The sequence below is a fragment of the Balaenoptera musculus genome, chromosome 21 (assembly GCF_009873245.2).
Source record: "Balaenoptera musculus isolate JJ_BM4_2016_0621 chromosome 21, mBalMus1.pri.v3, whole genome shotgun sequence".
Lineage (NCBI taxonomy): Eukaryota > Metazoa > Chordata > Mammalia > Artiodactyla > Balaenopteridae > Balaenoptera > Balaenoptera musculus.
This window is the reverse complement of record NC_045805.1, coordinates 17,721,542-17,736,901: the sequence shown is the minus strand read 5'-3', so window position 1 is coordinate 17,736,901 and position 15,360 is coordinate 17,721,542. Positions and strand designations below refer to the sequence as shown.

General features: G+C 41.9%; 1 protein-coding gene across 6 annotated transcripts in view; it reads right to left on the bottom strand.

Annotated features, from left to right (window-relative positions):
* MTUS1 (microtubule associated scaffold protein 1) overlaps positions 1-14,232 on the bottom strand; it is a 152,291-nt gene extending 138,059 nt beyond the window's left edge. For 2 of the 6 annotated variants that reach the window (XM_036838475.1, XM_036838477.1), the window contains exons 1-2: positions 14,122-14,232; positions 5,522-5,634 (exon numbers count right to left, since the gene is read on the bottom strand). The gene's annotated coding sequence lies outside the window, so the exon portion shown is untranslated. Of the gene's footprint in view, positions 1-5,521; positions 5,635-13,703; positions 13,910-14,121 lie in introns of those variants that run through there. The other 4 variants (XM_036838479.1, XM_036838480.1, XM_036838476.1 and 1 more) reach the window with 3 other exon arrangements.
* Positions 14,233-15,360: the final 1,128 nt, after the last annotated feature.

The following is a 15,360-nucleotide window of genomic DNA, read 5'->3' as shown; positions in this document are numbered from 1 at the left end:
CTGGCCATGACCCTATAGGGCACTATAGCTTCAGACCTAAACAGTCACCTTGAACAGCGGGTCAGCAGGACCATGTACCAGGTGCTTTAACCCAAACCAACAGACCCCCAAGAATCTAAAATATTCTCTCTCAGTCTAAGTCAGCATTTCGTCAACATTTTTTGGGTCAACTAAATATAAAGCACTCTTCTAAGTATTCCTGATAAAGGAGATGAACAAAATTAAATTCTTACTTTTGTGGATATTACATCACGGTGTAGATAATTTTCAGAATCCCATCAAAAAGTAAGCCTTTTCATGAAAATCAGTAAAAAGAATGAGTTAAAACAGTAAGCCAAAGTTTCAGGATAGTACTGAGCCAACACAGAAGGGACCGTCTCTATGAAAGTAAAATAACTAAAACCTAACCACCATTTACACATAGTGTCTATCAAAGGCCACTGTCAAGCTTTGTACAACTGGGCTAAAGAAATGATTTGATGTAAAAACTGTGCATCCTTTTCATTTCTGAATTATGTACAGCTACTTAAAGAAATTACCCAAAAAATAGCCCAGGCTGTTTGAGGGAAATAAGCATAGACCAGGTGCGCAGGGTAGAGTTCAAAGCTAAAATAAAATCTTTTCCTGAAAGTGTTAAATGATCATGAACAGGGACATGTTTAGACTCTTTCAGACACTTGCCATATCCTTTCAAAGTCCACTTGGCGAAAAGGAAATAATTTTCCATTTGAATCACTCCAAGACCAGTTGAAAAATGTCACTGTGTGTGTGTCATTATGTGTGGGTGCAGTTACACAAGTCAGCACCTCACATTTTATCTCGCAAACTTCATTAAACATCGACTTCCTGTAGCCTTTACTTGAGAATGATTATCTGTGTTGGGCTTTCCACTAGCAAATATGAGTGCCTAAACAGAAGGTCAATGTATGTACACATGTAACTCACAGGGGCAGCCCAAGGAAGAGCCAACCTCCCTGAAGGGGCCTCCTTTCCAAGTCCTAACAGCAGACATTCCTTAGAAGTCACTTTGGTAATAAGAACTGTTGACCTTTAGGGCTAGAAACCATGGTTGATACCCAAGGCGTAACTGTGGTTTTATGGGACGTTCTCTTCCCAGTTCTGATTGACAACAGGCCTCACCTCCTAGTTAAATTTCTACCTGGGGTTAACTCCATCTGCCCAAGAATTACCTGCCTCTATGTAGCTTAAAATAAGGAAATAGGATTCAAAACTTCCATAGGAAAAAAAAAATGTTTCAGAAAAACAAATATTAGTCGCTATTCAACATGCATGACCTTGCATTACTATCTATAAAATGGGTATACTTTACAATGTATTGTTCTATAATCAAATGATTCAGATGATCGTTCAAAGGAATCTAATTAGGTTCTTTTTGAAAAAGCAGTCTGAAAACTATAAATTCTTATAGAAATGTAAGATACTGTTGTAATGATCTGTAACTGTCAATTTTCCATTTCTGCTACTAATCATAATGGCTTACAAGATTTAACATTCTGTTTTATGTTCTGTGGCTAGAAAATGGAAAAACAACAAACCATAATTCTAAGCTATGTCATCTGAAATTTTACATTTCCAAACTACCATGTGCCTTTGATCCCATTGCAGCAGCAATGTGAAGAAAATCCTAGCAACTGTAATTTATTACTTCTTATGGCATTAGAAGTAGTCAAGTAACAGTATCCTATTTGGAGTGGGGAATGGACCAGGAGGGAAGATCTGGGTCCTAGTCCTGGTTCCATAACTTACTCATCATAATACAAAACATTTATCCAAAGAGTTCTGCTTCTCAGTTTCCTCATGTATAAAACAGAACTCTCACAACCTGCCCTGTTTACCTCATAGGGTTGATGTGATAATTGAATGAAAACGTCCTTAATGTTGTACTTACAAGTTACTTTCCAAAAACATATGGTGCTGTTTTATTTCACTTTGTCCAAAAGATGAAAATTCAGCATTACCTCAATAATTATATATATTAATGGTAACATTTTAAAACCAAAACTCTCAAATATGAATGTTGTTGGACTAAGTTACAGGTTAAAAATTAGAACAGAGGATGGCAGTACTTTAAAATCCACAAGCGCTTTACTGATTCAAAGTGATGATTCAATTCTGAGTGCTTTTAGAATGTGCTGACAGCAAACTGGCAACATAATTTACAGACTTTAGCAAAGATGAAAGTATCTACTTTAATTAAAAAAAAAAAATACAGCTCAAATATTAAAAAAAATCAGCAACTCCACTAAACACAAACTTCCAAGAAAACCAAGAGGTAACAAAGGTGGAGTTGAAGAATAAATAATGAATAATCTCAACTGGTACTGGTATAAACCAATTCTTTTTAAGGAAGAGGGAAAGTTATCAGGCTCCTGTTTCTGGAATTTAATTCCCTGCAGACAGCACCAGAGGATCCAAGCAACACCCCCAAAATTGCATGGAGAAAATTAATGAAACTGCCTGTCCATGAATCAGAAGAGGTTTAAAACAAGAAACAAAGGAAAATTATTAGCATTTATACCTTTCATATACTGGGCAGTGTGGTAGAATAACTCCAGGAGACAGGTATTATCCCCACTGTCCTGAGGAGGCAACTGGGCGCAAAGGCATTGAATTAACTTATCCAAAGCCTCGAAGCTAATACTGAAGAGCTCAGACACGAATCCTATTTGGTCTAACTTCAAAGTCTGTGCGCTCTCTAGTACATCCTTGTGGCCAAATGTTCTGGATACCAGTAACATTTTTTCCAGTTCTATAATGCAGTATGCCCCCAAGGTTTCATAATAGACATCAGGGTGAGCAAAATCTAGCTCAAGGTTGAAATACCTCTATTTGTTTTATTATTCCAATTTTAATAAAAACAAGAGCAAGCAGAGACAAAAAAACAATAACCAGCCCTGGAGGCTTCCACATATACCATATAAGTAGAAAACAATTTTCATTTGATTATGTACCTATACGGTTATAAATTTTAAATGTTCAGCGTAACAAGATGTAACCAACATTTTCTAACATAATAGTCACAACTAAGAGAAAAAACAGTCACATCTGCAATATAAAATCATTTAAAGTTTTTTTTATAAAAAGAGAAATGCAGGATTTTTCCTATCTCCATTCCCTTTTCATTGACTGGACCCATTCTTCTTATACTGGCATTAAAATGAATTAGTAACTCACTCTGCATAGTTGTCATTTAATATTTCTATAAAGCAACACCAGAAATTTTTAAGCGTTAAACACAAAATTCAATACTTGAGAGTACTACATCAAATTCAATAACCAGCAATTCTAGTGAATCATCAAAAAGTTCTACAGAAACGCAAAACTACTCTGAAACAAATCTTATTAAAGGTATTAAGAGAAACAATCCCAGACTGAAAATTCATCTAAATCCCTCTTTAAAATGTAAATACATATTTCCCCAGACAAGAAACAGCCCAAGTCTCTATTCACGAGAAACTGTCAACTTGTGACTGTCTGCCTAAATGGAGAATGGAATAAAATGATCACAAGTGGAATTAATTCTGTACAAGTATTTGCACATGGGTATGCCAGATGTTCTGAGAATGGCACTTCATAATAAAACAGAATTATAACTCCGAAGGAAGAGGAGCCTCATGCCTTCCAGCTCTATGGGACCCTAACTCCTAACGGTACAGTCTTCCAGAGGGACATGAAGTGACAGGCTGAGCTGCTTGCTGAGTACATCACAGTGGATGGAGGGGAGGGAGCACCAGGAGACGACAAGGAGGGAAGTCGAGAAAAGCAGGGAGGAAATTAATATCTCAGGCTTAAAAGACCTCTAGTAGCTGTGACTAACTGAAGAAAGAATTTCAAACTTCCATGCCATCAGAGCTCAGAGCTCTAGATGATTTATTCCAGGCTACATCTGGTACAAATAATTATTCAAAGTACAATCTTACCCAGCATCATCAGGTTTAGACCCTATCCTCAAGAAGCTCATAAGAAGTAATAAAAAGATCTGGGAAAAAGTCACTAAAAAGCTTATCCAGAGAAAGTAAGTGAAACCACAGACCGTAGTGCTAAGTATCTTTTGGTGAGAAGGAAAAGAATAAGAGTGATTAAGGATCAGGAGTCTTTAGATAACCAAAAATGTCAAAAAAACTTTATGTCTACCTAAATTTGGTCAATGTAGTAAGCAGAATTTCCAATGTATGACACAATGATAACGACTCAAGAGAATATGTCTAGTAACCTGGACACACTTACTAACTGTCCAAAACTGCCCTTTTCCCAATGGTGGAGGCTTTTCTGGCTGACTCCTCTGAGAACTGGAGCAGTTTTTCCTTTTTTTTCCCCATATCTACCCTGCACAGTCTTTGGCCCGTAGAAAGTGCTCAATACATGGTTTGAGGCGGATGAAAATCAAACTTAAGATTCCAACAGCAAGGATTGTTACTCATGCCTTTTATTCATCACTTAACATAAAAACATAATCCTAACTGTACACTATGTATAAGTGGCCTGGTTCTACATATAGTGTCTAGATTGAAGACCCAACAAAACAAGTGCATTTTTCTTGGTAAATAAAAAAATTTACCCTTTGTAACCCATTTCTCCCATCTTTCTTACTCTCTCACCACCAAGACATCTGAAATCCTCATCTGAATTATAGACTATTAGGTTAGGTTAGTAGAAGTGTGCAAACATGGTTCAACTCTATAATCTGCCTAGGAATAAGATGACTAGAGTGTAGCAGTTTACTGCACAAGAAAAAAGACTTTTTATAGCAGAGGGAGATTTAACTGGTAGCTATTCTGGTAAATACAACCCAATCAACTTGACACAGAGGTTGGGAAAAGGGGGTGAGTCCATGTGTGGATGTCATATCTTAGACTGCTTAGATCTATACTGGCTTCTATTTTTGTTCCATGAAGCTAGCCAAGGGAACTATGTTTTTAAAAGATGCAGTTTCAACTTGAAATCATTAATTGTTACAAAGAATCAAGACAATCTACAAGATAAATATAAAAGGGAATTTCTCATTTGTCACTGAACACTGCTGAACACATTATATGACCTGCTTATCTGAAATAAGATGAAGAAATATTGACTTTTCCTTCAGAATTGTGGTGTACGTAAATAATGCCCAAGTTAAATATTACCAAGTTTCCAATGCAGAAAAAGCATAGAAGATGAGTTAACGACCAACAGTCAAACGTGAACATTGCCATAAACATTAGTTAAGCTATATGTTTATTCACACAAGAATATATTTTTTCACCTCTCCTTCCTACTCTTTTGATAAGTGTGACTCTCTCCCAGAGGGGTTCCATCCTCAGTGCCAACTGAGGACACAAAATGTCCTGAAATGTTTTGGTTAACTGCAGAAGATCAGGGTAATTATGAATGATTCGCCCTCAAACTAAACACTGATTTTCTCTTCTTTGCATTGAACTTAAATATAAATTGACAAGGCACGAATTAAAAGAATGATAAGGTAATTTAAGGGCTTTAAAACCCTCTCTCCATGGCACCTTACCTAGAAGACCGATTCGTTCCCAGCTGTTTTCTTCCTAGTCTCGGCTCTTCCTCTTGCTGTGTGCACACAATAGGGGGCTGGCCAGGCTGCCCTTCAGCTCAGCACAGCTCTTACTGAAACATGAAATCAGTACAATTTCAAACGAAATGACAATACTTGGAAGAAATTTCCTCACGACCACTCTGCCCTTTCCAGCTAGCTTGAGAAACTTATGACCCACTCTTCATCTTCCTTCACTGCTCAAGAAGCATCTATTCAACCCTACTAAAGAAGTAAACGTTTCCTTAAAAGAAACCTTAACTGCCTTTAAAACTATCTATAGTTTTACAACTTCAAAATGAAATAAAAGTTTTAGGTTAGACTATAGGTAGGATGTGTGGTTTTTCTTTTACTCATGTAAGTAATGTGTACACAAAAACATTTATTAATTTAGATCTGGGCCTACTCGCAAGACCTAAATACAGTTTATCTTTAAGTAAATACATTTTTACTTCTCTTCAGTATGGGACTTAAACACAAGGCTAAGGAAAACCTACTAGCTTTAATGAACAAACAAGGCTGTTTGGGAATCAGATTTGTATGCAAGTATGTACTTCTAAAATGCTTGAAAGCTATTTACCTAAGTAAAATACCACTAGGTTCAACCTTGTTTACACTCTAAATTTGTGGAGCAAACCATTTTTTCCTTGATTGTGTAAAAGTTAGACATCAGGGCAATCACAAATTGCATATTTACTTATGGTATATGAAAATGAAGTATTATTGTATCTATCTACACAGTAAAGATTAGTCCCCAAATCTGTCATCCCCAAAATGGAAACGTCTTTTTCATCTGGAGCCAAGTGAACAAGAAAAAGTCATGCATTAATATCATGAATAACCACCCACATAGAAGAGTAATAACTGCTGATTTCAAAGAACACTGAAGTCATTTTAAAAAGGAAACTACCAGGCACTTCCCTAGCAGTCCAGTGGTCTCCCGCTTCCACTGCAGGGGGCACGGATTTGATCCCTGGTCGGGGAACTGAGATCTCGAATGCTGCATGGTGTGGCCAAAAAAAAGGAAACTACCATTAGGGCAATCTTTTATAAAACTTGTTTAGAAGTAAATTGTTAGAAGTTGGCAAACTCAGTTCCTAGTTATATTGGACTGTCCCAAGCCAAGTTTGGAGAACCCTGATCAAAGCAGGCTTTTCTGAACCACATTTCAGGGTGGCTAATGTCATACCAAACCATTTAATCCTTCTTTTCCTGCAGGGTAGGATCACTCATTCTTGGTCACTCTTTATCTCCTGCGGCGGCCACAAGCCACTGCTGCCCAAGTACCTGCCAGCTAAGTGGTGATGGTCACTTCCTCCTAGGTTCACCTACCTCCAGAGAGTCTGGGCCCATTTCTAAGTACCTCCAAACACACACCACATACCAACCACATCCTCACAGCTCATATATGGGCCTATGGCTTATTGTTAGGCTAGAAAAGATGGGGAGTGAAAGGCAGGAACTCAGGCTCCTATGGAGAGCACTCTTAGTGAGGTCTTTAAACATCCTCAGGGTATATTTAAGCTTCCATCGTATGGAAAGATAACCCAAGTTTGAGAAATCTGGAAGGCTTTTTTTTTTTTTTCCCCTCTTCAAATCAATAGTTTATGAGTAGTGTTAAAAATTAATTTGGAAAACATTTAAAATTACATATATATCTTATCAAACATCAAGAAAAGACTCATACTGGTTCCTTAAAAAACTAAAAATAGAATTACCATATGATCCAGCAATCCCACTACTGGGCACATACCCTGAGAAAACCATAATTCAAAAAGAGACATCTGGGCTTCCCTGGTGGTGCAGTGGTTGAGAGTCCGCCTGCCAGTGCGGGGGACGCGGGTTCGGGCCCTGGTCTGGGAGGATCCCGCATGCCGCGGAGCGGCTGGGCCCGTGGGCCACAGCTGCTGGGCCTGCGCGTCTGGGGCCTGTGCTCCGTGGCGGGGGGGGGCCGCGGTGGTGGGAGGCCCGCGCACCGCGGTGGGGGGTGGCCCCCGCTCGCCGCGGCTGGGGAGGGCCCTCGCGCAGAAATGAGGACCCGGCACAACCAAAAATAAATAAATAAATAAATAAATTTATAAAAAAAAAAGAAGAGACATCTACCACAATGTTCACTGCAGCACTATTTACGATAGCCAGGTCATGGAAGCAACCTAAATGCCCATCGACACATGAATGGATAAAGAAGATGTGGCACATATATACAATGGAATATTACTCAACCACAAAAAGGAACGAAATTGGGTCATCTGTAGAGAGATGGATGGATCTAGAGAATATCATACAGAGTGACGTAAGTCAGAAAGAGAAGAACAAATATCGTATATTAACGCATGTATGTGGAACCTAGAAAAATGGTACAGATGAACCGGTTTGCAGGGCAGAAATAGAGACACAGATGTAGAGAACAAACGTATGGACACCAAGAGGGGAAAGTGGGGGGGGGGTGTGATGAACTGAGAGATTGGGATTGACATATATACACTAATATGTATAAAATGGATAACTAATAAGAGCCTGCTATATACAAAAATAAATAAAATAAAATTCAAAAATTCAAAAAAAAAAAAAAAGAACTACCATACAGGGCTTCCCTGGTGGCACAGTGGTTAAGAATCTGCCTGCCAATGCAGGGGACACGGGTTCGAGCCCTGGTCCGGGAGGATTCCACGTGCTGCAGAGCAACTAAGCCCGTGCGCCACAACTACTGAGTCTGCGCTCTAGAGCCCGCGAGCCACAACTACTGAGGCCCGTGCACCTGGAGCCCTGCTCTGCAACAAGAGAAGCCACCACAACAAGAAGCCCGCACACTGCAAACAAGAGTGGCCCCCGCTCGCCGCAACTAGAGAAAGCCTGTGCACAACAACAAAGACCCAACGCAGCCAAAAATAAATAAATAAAATAAATAAATTTATTTAAAAAAAAAAAAAAAAAAACTACCATACGACCCAGCAATTCCTCTACTGGGCATATACCCTGAGAAAACCATAATTCAAAAAGAGTCATGTACCACAATGTTCATTGCAGCACTATTTACAATAGCCAGGATGTGGAAGCAACCTAAGTGTCCATCAACAGATGAGTGGATAAAGATGTGGCACATATATACAATGGAATATTACTCAGCCATAAAAGGAAACGAAATTGAGTTATTTGTAGTGAGGTGGATGGAGTTAGAGTCTGTCATACAGAGCGAAGTAAGTCAGAAAGAGGAAAACAAATATCATATGCTAACACAAATATATGGAATCTAAAAAAAAAAAAAGGTTCTGAAGAACCTAGGCGCAGGACAGGAATAAAGATGCAGATGTAGAGAATGGACTTGAGGACACGGGGAGTGGGAAGGGTAAGCTGGGACGAAGTGAGAGAGTGTCATGGACATATGTACACTACCAAATGTAAAATAGCTAGCTAGTGGGAAGCAACCGCATAGCACAGGGAGATCAGCTCGGTGCTTTGTGACCACCTAGAGGGGTGGGATAGGCAGGGTGGGAGGGAGACGCAACAAGGAGGAGATATGGGGATATATGTATATGTATAGCTGACTCACTTTGCTATAAAGCAGAAACTAACACACCCTCGTAAAGCAATTATATTCCAATAAAGATGTTAAAAAAAAATAGAGATGAGGATGGGTAAGGAAAAGAAAACGAAAGGTGTAGGAGTAACTCTGGTTACTTAAGAATATAGTTATCCTGTGTATAAATACAGATAGTGAGTCTTTTGGTATCACTGGTTTGAATCAGCTGAAGACTGTTTTCTTCTCTTTCTTGAATGCCTATGTTGTGGTTGTTCAAAGGGGGGACATGTGAAATAAACAGTCATAATTCACAAAAAAAAAAAGAAAAGAAAAAAAAAAGACTCATATCAACAATTCAGTATGGGGCTTCCCTGCTGGAGCAGTGGCTACTGCTAGAAAAATGGTACAGATGAACTGGTTTGCAGGGCAGAAGTTGAGACACAGATGTAGAGAACAAACGTATGGACACCAAGGGGGAAAAACCGCGGTGGGGTGGGGGGTGGTGTGCTGAATTGGGCGATTGGGATTGACATGTATACACTGATGTGTATAAAGCTGATGACTAATAAGAACCTGCAGTATAAAAAACAAACAAAAAAACCCAACTAATACTAAACTTTCTTTGGGTTATTTGTATGGAAATATGTTAATATAAATGTTTCAGACATTACATGAAATTTCTAAAAATCTTATATGTTCTGGTATAATAAGTCATAATTCTAGTTATTACTTTAAAATGTATATCTCAGAAATAACTAAATTTCCTTGTCAATTGCATTATTACGAACTTTCATCAAAACTTTAACCCTGGTCATTTTTAAGTCTTTTGTCATTTACAGACAGTTCTGGGTGTACTCTGATGCTTTTGCAAAAATGTTCCTATAAAAGGGTTTCGGGCTTCCCTGGTGGCGCAGTGGTTGGGAGTCTGCCTGCTAATGCAGGGGACGCGGGTTCGGGCCCTGGTCTGGGAGGATCCCACGTGCCGCGGAGCAGTTGGGCCCGTGAGCCACAATTGCTGGGCCTGCGCGTCTGGAGCCTGTGCTCCGCAACGGGAGAGGCCGCAATAGTGGGAGGCCCGCGCACCGCGGTGGAGAGTGGCCCCCGCTTGCCACAATTGGAGAGGGCCCTCGCACAGAAGCGGGGACCCAACACAGCCATAAATAAATAAAAAAAATAAAAAAAAAAAAGAATTCTCTTTAAAAGGGTTTCTATACTGCTGAACTGAATAAGCATTTTCAGAACTCTAATGGAAATCTGATGAATTCATGAAAGTGCTAACAAAAGATCAAGATGAAAAAAAATTAATTACATGGGACTGAGTGAACTGATGAGGATGATTATAATTTTTGTGACTTTCTGTTTGAATAAAAAAAAAAATCCCACAAGGACTCAGAGGCAAAAAATATACAAATCAATTTGCACTGCAAAGTAAAGGAGCTGTTACAGTGGAGGATTACTGGACTGAATTATGACATAGTAAGAGTATGTTTCGTGTTTGGTAATTGCAATCATTGTTGCTTTTGTTGTGGTCATCCATTTACAATGCTTGGTGTCAGTTAATTTATCTCTTGTAAAAATAAAATACAGTGTGTGTGTGTGTGTGTGTGTGTGCGTGTGTGAGAAAAAAAAAAAAAAAAGAATCCGCCTGCCAATGCAGGGGACACGGGTTTGAGCCCTGGTCCAGGAAGATCCCACATGCCGCGGAGCAACTAAGCCCGTGTGCCACAACTTACTGAGCCTGCGCTCTAGAGCCTGTGAGCCACAACTACTGAGCCTGCGTGCTGCAACTACTGAAGCCCACGCGCCTAGAACCCATGCTGCCCCAAGAGAAGCCCCCGCAATGAGAAGCCCACGCACCTCAACGAAGAGCAGCCCTGGCTCGCCGCAACGAGAGAAAGCCCGCACGCAGCAACGAAGACCCAACACAGCCAAAAAATAAAAAATAAAATAAATTTTTTAAAAAGTGTTAACATTTAAAAAAAACAATTCAGTATGAAACTACAATAATGAATATAAAAAGAAGAATTGTGACAAGATAATACTATAAATGAACTATTGACGATAAATGGATCGTGAGCCCAGTTTACATAATCACAGAACAGATCTGATAAGGCTCATTCCCTGGGATTTAAAACTTTGTCAGATTTCAAAGAATGCTGTTCCTAATGTTACATACCATGCACAACTATCTCTCATCAACAGAGCAATCTGTTTTGCAACAGTCTCTACTCCAAGACATGGAGATTCTCCTAATGGATTTGAAAAAAATGTAATTCAGAATTCTGGAGAATTCTTTTAAAAGTTATCTTGTGCCACGGTCATACATCATTCTTGGGCTATGATTCAGAAGTTAAAATTTTTGTTTTTGAGAAAGTCAACAGATTTGGCTACATTAAAGTACAGAACTTCTATAAGTCAAAACTACTATAAACATGAGCTAAGTGTTTGTCTTTATAAGACAAAGACAAAATTGGGGTGGGGGGGAATACCTGCATGACGAAAGGCAGAAGTTTACTATCGAAGGCTCTTATGAATTACTAGAAAAATACTAGTATCTCCAGGAGAAAAATTGGGCACTACATTCAATTAAAAGGGAATAAAAATGGAAAATAACTAGAGATTTTTTATATTCAACATCATTTGGAATCAAAGAAATGAAATTTAAATAGTGAGATAGCACTGTTCACCTATAAGGCTGGCAATAATTATTTTTCCTTTGCAGGATGAGTCTCCATATTAACAAAAATACAGTAACACAAGTACTCTCATAGAGTGGGAACTGGTGGGAACAAACTTTGGTAAAACATTTTTTTTTAGAAAGCAGTGGTCACTCTGTATCGATAGATCTTTGAGCCATCAGCTGTATTCCACAGGACTCCATCCTAAGGAAATATAGGAGATATATAAAGTTTTATAAAGGATATTTGTTGCATCAGTATATATTTAATAATAGTAATTGGAAATAAATGAAAAGTTCAGCTATAAGGAAATGGTTAAATAAATTGTTACATCTATACAGTGTAGTGTTATGTAGCCACTAATATTATGTAGAACTGTAATGACATGGGAAGTTTCTCATGATATGTTAAGCAGAAAAGAAAACATCATGCAACAGTATTAACTACAGTTATACAGTTTTATATAAACTATATATTGTAATAAGTAAATCTGCTATAGGTTAGCAAGTATAAAGAAAATACTGTGGGACTTCCCTGGTGGCGCAGTGGTTAAGAATGCACCTGCCAATGCAGGGGACACGGGTTCGAGCCCTGGTCCAGGAAGATCCCACATGCCGCAGAGCAACTAAGCCTGTGCACCACAACTACTGAGCCTGCACTCTAGAGCCTAACTTTCCTTAGGGAATTTTGTACTTGAGGGGAGGAAAAAAAAAAATCAATAAAAGCACTTTATACATTGTAAAGCACTATACAAACAGGACATCATTGGTTCAATTTAAATTGCCCATCATTTCCTGCCCTAATTATCCCTGAAAAATAGGTTTGCCTACAGAACTGCAATTCCAACTATGCAATTCCTTTCAGGGTTAACCACACACTGTTATCTGAGTGAATCTAAACTCCCTAAGGAGGTCATAGGTTCCCAGGAAGGAGCTACTCTCATTTTTTAAAATTCCCCTGCCTCCTAGATGGTCGGCCTCCTTCCCTCCATGCCTAACACGCTCACCCTCCAGCCCAAGGGCTCAAGGTTTCATGTGAAGACGATTGAATTCCTATCACCTGGCAAAACACAAATGCTTTCATCTCCCCTGTTTCGCCTAAGACCTTATTCAAACAAAGAAAACAAAACACACTGGATTTCTTTTCTTAGTACACTGACTACTTGAAACAAACAGTAGTTAATGGGGCATGTAAAACTTTTGCAGGCTAAATGAAGAATTAATCTCTCCATTCTTACTCCAAAATAAATTAGTCCAAGTCAGAATCAATAAATAACTTAGCAGAAAAGAGTTTATGTCTGAAAAAAAAAAAAAGGACAAAGATTTATTTAAGGTAGGTAAACACCTAAGTCCACTAATTACTGTAGTCAATCAGGTGATCTTAGTTAAGAGTGGATTTTTCTAAAGAGCTAGAAAAGCACATGTGAACCGCAGGAAGTAATAAGACACAGGCGAGAGGACCTTGGGAATTACAGCAACCTCATTAATGCCATCTTTTCAGCCCTGGTTGCTTACGCTGAGAATGGGCCCCAGCGAACCGCCCAGCAGGAAGGCTGAGTGCCAGGCCCAGGGGGGTCCGGACGGGCCCAGGCGGGTCAAGTGTCTGGTAGGCGGCTTCCGGCTGCGGGCTTGTCAGTCTGCGTAACTAACTCTAAAGTAAATGCCTTCGGTCACTTTCAAGGTGACAGCTACGTGATCCGCATCCGTCCCTTCCGCACGAGCTGCGCTGCCCGCCCCCACCCCCCACCCCGTTAGACCAGCCCTCCGCAGCCTCCCCACCTTTCCCCCAACTTTGGCACCCAAGGTCCCAGAATACCCGCCCCCTCCCTCGGAGCCAGTCCGGCACCCTGTGACGGTCGCGTTCAGGGGGTCCGCTCTCCACCCTCGCCCGCGCTCCCCACTGCGCACCGGCTGGGCAGCGGCAATCGACGCAACTCCGCACTTACCCGCAGCGCCTCGAGCCAACCCCGAGCCCCCCGGGGAGCCGGGAGACCAGCACTCCGAGCCCGGGCGCCCTTTGGACCCTCGGCGGAGTCGTGCCAGGCCCACCCGGGAGGCCCGGGTGCCACCAGTGCCCAGCGGGCAGCGCCTGCACCTGGGGACACACGGCTTGTCGCCAACTCCCGCCCCCGCCCGCCGCTGCAACTGCCAGGCGGGAACCCGGAGTCCGGGGCGCCCCAACCTCACAGCCTCTGCGGCCGCGGGGGGTGGAGCCAGGGCGGGGAGCTCGGGAAACTTGTAAATAGCAAAACGCGGCCCCCTCTGCCCCCCTCGCCCGCCGCCGCCTCGCAGCTGGAGACAAAGGCCAGGCGGCAGCCAAGGGCGCTGCGCCCCAAGAAACTTGAAAGACGCGCGGGGCTGTACCTCGAGACACCGGCCCTGGAGGCTCCCGCCGCGCTCCGCTCCGCTCAGCTCGGCTCCGCTCCGCAGGTAGGCGGGCCTGGCCCGCCCGCCAGCTCCCTCCCTCCTCTCGCGCTCCCGGCTCCCAATCCCGGAGCCGCGCGCGCTCCCGGGCTAAGTGCCGACCCGCCCCACGCCTGCGGCGTCTGTTCCGGGCCGAGATGCACCTGTTGCCACGCGCGACGCGGCGCCCCGGGCTGCTGCCTGCGCACCTGGTAGAAGCGCAGGTCGGAGACCACACAGGCCCGAGACCTCACAGGTCCGAAACCACGCAGGTGCCCGCGGGCGACCGGGGCTCAGCCGTGCCCGGAGCTGGGGCCCCAAACCTGGCCTGCTGCCGAGTGGATCTTGCCTCCTACTCCCCCTCTTGCCACCTGTGTCTTCCGTGCGAGCTCCCGCGCTTCCCGCTAGCCGTGGGGCAGGGCCGCGAGGGCGGGACGGGGTGGGGATAGGGAGTGGGAAGGTGGCAGAATTATCTGGGCGGAGGTTTGCAAGGAACCAGCAGAGATTGTCTCTTCAGAGTGTCCGACTCCCGCTCTGTCTTATCTTCGCGCTTCTAAGAGGTTTACCGGCAAACACCTATTAAAGGTTAAAGCCATGAGCTCCAGCTGTTAGATCTTCGAATAAAAAGTGGAAAGGAGACTAGCACACCAGGGGCAGAAACGAGGCCCGACCCACTTTTCTCTAAACACAAATTACGTCCTTTTTGCTAAACTGAACAAATTTCAACCATAGCTGTCTATTAGGCCCATAGAATATTTTCATCTATCGGCATATTTTTAATACAAAGCTTTTCCAAAGGGGCTAGTCCACCTACGAGGGATGTGACATTATTGAACCATTAAATGTCGGGCAACTTGAGTCGAAATTTTTTTGAGATGTTTAATTACCTGGTTGGGATTTGCCAAAAGATTTTTAAGAGAAGTAAGTTTTTCTCTGAGAATTATGCTGAGGATACTGTAATTGACCAAGTTTTCTGTACTATCACTATCAGATCAACTAACAGATGTATTGCCATTTACTGTTATAAAGCCTTTTCATGCACACAGTGTTCCATTCGTTCTTCAGCAAGATCCAGTGGTATATAGGTCAGATTATTACCTCCATTTTTCAAGTGAGGAAATGGAAGCTCAGAAAGGTGAAGCGATTTGCTCAAGGTCACACAGCTAGTGAGGGGCAAGCACAAACCCAGCTAACCTAACT